Source organism: Eurosta solidaginis, chromosome 2 (assembly GCF_040869045.1).
Source record: "Eurosta solidaginis isolate ZX-2024a chromosome 2, ASM4086904v1, whole genome shotgun sequence".
Lineage (NCBI taxonomy): Eukaryota > Metazoa > Arthropoda > Insecta > Diptera > Tephritidae > Eurosta > Eurosta solidaginis.
Window position 1 is genome coordinate 199,009,199 of NC_090320.1, and position 8,751 is coordinate 199,017,949.

The following is an 8,751-nucleotide window of genomic DNA, read 5'->3' on the forward strand; positions in this document are numbered from 1 at the left end:
GCGTAGTGCTATTTTTTATTTTCCTTACAAATTGGGGGGACAACATATAACAAATTTTTTTTAAATTCAATAAGTCGATCAAAAATCGTTTAAATCATTTCATGTTCGTGACGTTTCCTTAAAATATATGTAAGAGCATATATATATAGGTATATAGTGTTCGATTTCGGCCAAACTTTAACTTCTTTACTTGTTTTCTACTAAATTCAAAACATAAGATCTCATATAAAAAAAAAAGTTCTTTCACCTTTGGTAAACCTTCCGAAGTATTCACTTGGATCGAATATACTCGATACTTTTTACTGAGTATGAGTACTAGCATCGATACTTTGAGCCGACTATTTTATATGAGTACCGGTATCGATACTTTTTTTTTTAATTTCTATCACTAACCACACACTGAGCTAGCTGGGGTAATTTACATAGATAGAGCAAAAGGGGTTTTTTTTACGAGGAGGAAGCATCGAAAGTCTCATAGTCAGTGTGGGACTTTAATCGCACTAAACCTCCTACCGTCTGAGTACCATTTACCCTCCGGTACTACCGTCAGGTATTCCGTCGGGAGGTAGGTTGAGCACTAAGCTCTAAGTCTGTCGGGGTCACGTTGCTGTATTTTGACAGTCCCGCGGTATAGTTAAAGCTGGGACTGGCACGCCATGCTTACTACCTCAATGTGCTTGACACAACCACTTCTACGAATATTTCCAAGCATACCTTAAACACTGTGCATACAGTGCTTGTGGCATGTTTGTGCGTTCGACTATTTGTATTGTAGGGTTTTTTGTCTTTATTTTTATTTTGTATTTTATTTTTTTATATTGTCACGGATATTAGCATCCCTAAGCTATACCATCACTAAGGCGATGCTAAGCGATGTTCACGTCAATAATCAAATCATGTATACACATATATAAGGCAGCCGAGAGATGTCACACACAGATGCATTTACTTATACGCCTATGTGTGTGCGAGAGACTGTAAACTACAAACTCACATACATCTGAGAGACGCTGAAAAGTAGAAAATTGTAAACAAGTAGAAACTATATGAGAACTATAAACACTCGAAATAGTTGGTAAGTTCTGGAAATAGAAGAGCCTAGATGTATGCAGCGTAAACTATAAAAGCGGCACAAGCGAGTAAAATGTAATTCAGTTTGATTTGAGTTGTCAAGCAGTTTGATTAACACGATATCTAGCGAGCAATAGCAGTATTATTTTGAATAGTGGAGTTTCATTTAAGCTATCAGTTTGGTTATTAAGCTATTCGTTGCACAGTTTGAGTGTTATTGTGAAGCATTTTAATAAAGGCCATTTTTGCATTATTCAATATTGGAGTTATTTATTCAACAGTTTAGCGATACGAACCTAGCAAAAGGGCAAATAAGAGGATTTGCAAGCAAATTCGTTACAATTGGTGTCAGAAGTGGGATTGTTGAATAAATTCCAGAGGACAACAAGGACATGGCAAAGTTCGGTGAATTGAAGATCCAGCAACTGAAAAAGGAGTTGGAGAACCGTGGATTAAATACAAACGGCAATAAGATCGAAATTCAAGCACGGCTACGAGAGGTAATGGAGTCGCAAGGAATTGATGTGGACGAGTTTGTCTTTTATCCTGATGGGGACGAAACAACAACAAAAACTGAAGAGAAAAACGAAACATCGCAGACAGTTACGAGCACAGACTTGAGCATGATATTGGCTGCAATATCTGCACAAACATCGACAGTAGCATCAATGTCGTCGCAATTGGCATCCCAACTGGAAGCGCAAGAGGCACGTATAACAGAAATGTCATCACAAATATCCACAAATATGTCATCACAACTAGAAGAACAGAAAACGTATATGTCATCTCAACTAGAAGAACAGAAGACGTATATGGTATCCCAGATGGAATCACAAGAAACGCGTATGTCAGAAATGTCGACACAGATTACAGCGAAGATTGAAGCACAAGAGGCACGGATATCCGAAATGTCGGCTCAAATTTCAGCACAGATATCATCGCAAATCTCTGCTCAACTAGAAGAGCAAGAAGGACGTATTTCCTCGAAGTTGGAGGCGCAAGATACAAAAATTTTACAGTTTGAAGAAAAAATCGAGGCCGAGGTGGATGCTTTGAGAGGACGTATCGATCAGTTGCAACTGAATCGCCCAGCAGTCTCAACTAGTAATTCAAAGGTAAAAACACCATCCTTTGACGGTTCTGTTCCTTTCCAGGTCTTTAAGCTACAGTTTGAGAAGACCGCAGCAGTGAACAACTGGAATGTGGAAGATAAAGTTGCCGCACTCTTCGTAGCATTGAAAGGACCAGCTGCCGAAATCTTACAGACTATTCCAGAGTACGAACGGAACAGTTATGACGCATTGATGGCTGCTGTAGAACGGCGATACGGAAGCGAACACAGGAAACAGATATTTCAAATAGAATTGCAAAACCGCTACCAAAAAGCTAACGAGACTTTGCAGGAGTTTGCTTCGGACATTGAAAGACTGGCTCATCTTGCAAATGCGGATGCACCCGTGGAATACACGGAAAGAGTGAAGATTCAGAGCTTTATAAATGGCATAAGGGACGTCGAAACTAAGCGAGCCACATACGCGAACCCAAAGCAAACATTTTCTGAAACGGTATCCCATGCATTGACTCAGGAAACGGCGTTATTATTGAGTAAACCAGCATACAAAGCTCATCGTGTGGAAGTAGAAAGGCCGGAGTGGGTAGACGCAATATTGGAGGCACTGAAAGGATCGCAAAAGCGAAGTGAAAAAGTTATCAAATGCTTCAAATGCGGGAAGTCCGGTCACATAGCACGTCATTGCGATCTTGGTCTTAATAGTTCCAACAATGTGGGTGGCCGTAAACGCAAAGCTGGAGGAGATGAGCAAGAGCGAGTAAGAGGTAGAGAGCTAGATCCAGCTATTGAATGCCCTGTGATATCTGTGTCGCAAATTGGAAGGAAATCAAGCAGTCTTACCGTCAGAGGGAATGTGGATGGCAAAGAAAGAGTACTGACTGTAGATACGGGCGCATCTCATTCCTTGATCCGATCTGACTTGGTCAACAGGAGAGTAAAACCGTTACCTGGAGCAAAGTTGCGTACGGTCACTGGCGAGTATAACCAAGTTCAGGGAGAAGTGATATGTGAAGTATTGATTGGGAAGGTCATGGTTCTACACAAATTTGTTGTGGCGGAGATTGTTGATGAAGTTATATTGGGAGTGGATTTCTTGGTTGACCATGACATCAAGATCGATATGCAGAGAAGGGTGATGTGTTATGAGAACCAAGAAGTGCCACTTAACTTTAATTTGGAAAAAGGGTTCAGCAGTAGTCGGGTACTGGTGGAGAAGACTCGACGAAGGCCACGGAATTCAAAGGTAAAGGTTGATGGAACAAATGGGCCAAACAAATCAAAACCGAAGGTACCTGTGAGAGAAACACTGGCATTGAAAAGGCCTAACGGACGTACTGAAACGAAGAAAGAATGCAAGGGTGGTTTCAAGCCAAGGCACACTACTGTTGTGAAGCGTCGGAACGATACTGATTATGCAAAGGAAATCCGTCCAGCGCAAGCTCTGCGAAGTAGTTCTTCATTGGTCAAGCAACAGAGTGCGAGGGAACGATCCAGGATAATGAGTAGTAAGATGAAACACAGGAAAATAATTCGAAAGGTTTCTTGGCGGGAGATTTGGTACTGTTATACAACCCTCACCGGCGGAAAAGTGTTCCATCCAAATTTCGGTGCAGTTGGGAAGGCCCGTACAAGGTTGTGAAGAAGATCAGTGATACCATCTACCGCATACAAAGCATTGAGAAACCACGGAGTAGAAGAGTGGTACATTTGGCGATGCTAGCAGCGTTTAGATCGAGAGATTTGTCTGATCGGGACGATCAGACTTAGGTGGAGGGCAGTGTCACGGATATTAGCATCCCTAAGCTATACCATCACTAAGGCGATGCTAAGCGATGTTCACGTCAATAATCAAATCATGTATACACATATATAATGCATTTACTTATACGCCTATGTGTGTGCGAGAGACTGTAAACTACAAACTCACATACATCTGAGAGACGCTGAAAAGTAGAAAATTGTAAACAAGTAGAAACTATATGAGAACTATAAACACTCGAAATAGTTGGTAAGTTCTGGAAATAGAAGAGCCTAGATGTATGCAGCGTAAACTATAAAAGCGGCACAAGCGAGTAAAATGTAATTCAGTTTGATTTGAGTTGTCAAGCAGTTTGATTAACACGATATCTAGCGAGCAATAGCAGTATTATTTTGAATAGTGGAGTTTCATTTGAGCTATCAGTTTGGTTATTAAGCTATTCGTTGCACAGTTTGAGTGTTATTGTGAAGCATTTTAATAAAGGCCATTTTTGCATTATTCAATATTGGAGTTATTTATTCAACAGTTTAGCGATACGAACCTAGCAAAAGGGCAAATAAGAGGATTTGCAAGCAAATTCGTTACAATATGTATATATATAAATACATTTTATTAGTTTTTTTTCCACAATACGTGTCGATGGCTTTTCTCGTACCTCCACCGGTTGGGGAGGCCTTGTCTCCAATCCGTGTATAAACCCTGATTACATGTGAGACGTTTACACTCCTATTCGTCGTTTCTACAGTTGGAGAGGCCTTGTCTCCAATCCTTAGGTTTGTCGTTACGTGTATATTGACTGTCTTTGGTCACACGGTTGAAGAGGCGGTGCCTCCAATCCGTGCTTTATTCCTTCACCTGGGGCAGTATTCAAAGGGTGAAGAAGCCTTGTCTCCAATCCGTCGCCTGGTTTACTATTACATTACCTACATATATTCCGGTCTTTTCTTATTTTATCATTCTGCCGCCGCTAATTGTACGAAGGCCTTGCATCCAATACGTGCTCAGCTCGATTCCCTCCACCTTTGCAGTTTGTTCTCAACCAACAAAATCGATTGTTCAATGTTCGCTGCTGCGCCGGAGCCTTTCCAGACTTCGTAGACACTTCGTAATTACCGCCATTACATCGCATTCCGCGGACCATTTTACCTTGCTTTGTAGCATGCATCCAACAATTGTTCCAGGAGTGTAATCCTCACCAAAAATGCTGCGTAGTTTGCATCTCGCGCTATGGAACCTAGGTCACTCGAAAAATAAATGGTAAACATCTTCTACTGTATCGCCATCACAGTGATCGCATATATTGTTAGGCTCGTGGTTGAAGCGGTGCAGATATTCCTTAAAGCATCCGTGACCACTCAGAAACTGTGTTAGGTAGAAATCTACCTCGTCGTGCTTTCTCGATATGCATATATTAATATCTGGGATACATCGGTACATCCAACGTCCCTGATAAATCGTCGCTGCTTCTTTTGCTAATATGTCTATAGGACATATTCCTGTGATGATTAGTGCTGCGTCGTCAGAGAAAGTTTTTAGGCGGTAGGTTGACTTTACCCAGCGGAAGTATGATTTAAACTCCGTAGCCTGGTGCCAAACAGGGGCGCCGTAAAGTATTTGGCTTTTTACAACGCCAGCAAAAAGTTGACGTCGTCGTTGCTTTGGTCCTCTTGAATTTATCATTATCCTAGATAATGCTGCTACGGTTTTTGCTACCTTTTCATTGGCATATTCTAAGTGGGTTTTGATTGACAACCTCCTGTCTATCACAACCCCTAAATATTTTATTGCAGGCAGCGTGTCGATGTCATGGCGGCCGATTCTTATAGTGACCTGTTCCACCCTCTTTCTACTTGATATGAGTACAGCCTCTGTTTTTTGTTCCGCCAGCTGCAGTCCATTTTCCGTAAGCCACGATTGAACCATCGCTATGCTTGCATTAGATTTGGCGCATATTTCACCTAGGTGCTTGGCCGTGACTGCCAATGCGATATCGTCCACGAAGCCGATAATTCTCACCCCATTGTGTACCTTGAGGCGCAGTACTCCGTCGTACATAATGTTCCAAAGTAGTGGACCGATCACGGAGCCTTGAGGAACGCCGCCTGTGACGTGAAGCTTTTCTACTCCAGCAGCCGTTTCATATTCCAGCACTCTACCTTCAAAGTAGCTGCGCATAATCCTACGCCGATAAAGGGATATGCCTCTCTGCTCCAGCGTGTCTAGAATTTTTTCCCAATTGGCAGTGTTGAAGGAATCTTTCGCATCTAAAGTTATGATAAGGCAATATTCCTTAGAACCTTCGAGCCATCTAGTGCCACTTATGGCTTCTTGTAGATCTTCCTTTCCTAAATCCAAACTGGTTATCGGAAATACCCCCCACATCTTCGATTTATTTTTCGAGTCGATTATAGAGGACTCGCTCCAGAATCTTACCGGCGGAGTCGGGCAGGCAGATGGGCCTATAGCTAGATTGTTCCGCCGTATTTTTACCAGGCTTTAGAAGCAGTACCAACTTTTGTTGTTTCCATATTATAGGAAATGTCCCCTCAGCCAAGCATGCATTGAATAGTTTCGCAAATGCTGGAGTGTTATAAGTGAGAGCTAGTTTGAGTGCTCTGTTTGGTACTCCATCTAGGCCAGGAGACTAGGACCTCGACGAAGGCAACCTCGTCAAATGAGTATAGTTCTGCGCATGATGTGGGAGAAACTAGCTCCCTTTGCGTGAGAAATAAAGTATCTACCACGTTTCTAAGAAAATACGGGCATGTTGGCATCGCCTCTCCTTTGTGTTTTAATTTCTTAAACACCAATTTATAAGCTGTGCCTCACGGGTCATTCTCGACGTCATCGCAAAGCTGCACTCTATGAAGTCAGGTCACCCTCCGGCACGTTGATAGCGCCTCCTGGCCTGAATACACCCTCTCCTTAGGTAGTGTATGCGATCGTTCCACCAAAATGTGGAACCATGAAAAAGAAAAACAGGTGGTATTACTTGTACGTGTACGTTAGAGTGGGTCACATTTTTTTCTATAACACGTTTGGAAATAGATGTTAACAACTGGACATATCTTTCACGTAATTTACTTAATATTGTAATACAAAATAATTCATATTACGCTCATCTAGAAAACATTTTATTAACAACTAGAAGACCCGGCAGATGTTTTCCTGCCCTAAATTTAGCCTATCTGCATATATTTTAATAAGCGTTTTCCGTCTGACTCTTCCCTCCCCCCCTCTTCACTTTTTCCTAATCCTTTTATTCACTCCTCTCTCCGTCTTTTTCGCTTCATTTATCTCCATCTTCGTCTCATTCTATCTCTTTCTCAATCTCCTTCTCTCGTTTCTCTTCTTTCAATTTCTTCTCATTCTTCTGCATCCCTTATTGCCCATTTCATCTTCTCTCGACACCTTCGATGATTCCGAGCCATACATCAGGACAGGTATTATGAGTGACTTATAGCGCAAGAATTTTGTTCGTCGAGAGAGGACTTTACTTTTCAATTGCCTAAAAAACACTTGTTGGCAAGAATTATTCTCCGTTTGATTTTTAGGCAGACATTTTTTTGCTTTTAATGCTGCTTCTCAAATGAATGAAATCCTTCAGTGTCGAATTTATATCCGTCCACAGTGCCACGATGACAGCAAGTACTTCGTTTTGTCCAAATTTACGGCAAGACCCATTTTTTTTGCTTCTTTATCTTCGCCTCCATGTTTGAACAGTTCGGCGGGTATCCCGTCATTACTTGGCACCTTGTGATTTTTTAGAAGTGATATTGGATGCCGGGGAGTGTTTTTCATCATCGGCGATGGGGGTATCGGGTTTGCCTTCCCCCACACTCTGTACGCCAGTTAACAGGTCGCCATTATCGTTCCTACTGGAATCTGCCCGGTCTTGAAACCTTCTGTCATTAAAAGAGCATGAAATATGTATGGTGACCGAAAATAATAACAATTATAATTTTTCGCGATATATATCCGGGGATATAGAATCTGGTGTGTTAATGGGAGCATTAATTAGTCATCCTACACGTTTTAGGCCGACTCCATGTGCATCTGATAAGGCAGATAACTTTTTTGCTAAGAAACATTTTATAGCAAAAACACAATCGAAAAGTTTTCCAAGCCACCAATTCAATTTGGTGTTAGTTGTTCGCCCGCTTTCAAAAAGGAAAAAAAAATATACTCCGAAAATTTTATTTTTACTCCGTCGTAGTCGTTTGCTCAAGTAACAGTTTTAAATACTCCGAGCACTGGTAGCGAAACATGAGAGAAATGTAATAAATCGAAAAATTTCAAAAGCGCTACGTCATCAAACTTTTTTTCAAATTCGATTACAAATACAACAATTCCGGAATGCGGGATCTTAGCTCATTCGATTATGGAAGATCCTGGTGTGTTTCTGCCATGAAAAGCTTCTCAGTGAAAACTCATCTGCAGATGCCGTTCGGAGTCGGCATAAAACATGTAGGTCCCGTACGGCAAATTTGTAGGAAAATTAAAGGAACACGACGCAAGCTGGAAGAGAAGCTCGGCCTAAAATCTCTTTGGAGGTTGTCGCGGCTTACATTTATGTTATTCTTAAATACATTCAAAATATGTTAAGTAACCAACTTCGTTATGTGATTTCTTTCGTTTTCTGTTTTTTTTTTTAGGTAAGTATGTGATGTGAACTACGAAAAATATACTTTCAGTTGTATTTTCTTTGGCATTTTTAAGGTTTGTCAACTCAAAGTTTTTCGACCTTTCGCGATATAAAAACGGATAAATGCAAATTTCATAACCAGTACAAAAAAAATGCACACAGTCGCATACGGCTGTTACTTTAAACAATTCCAAAATACACTAC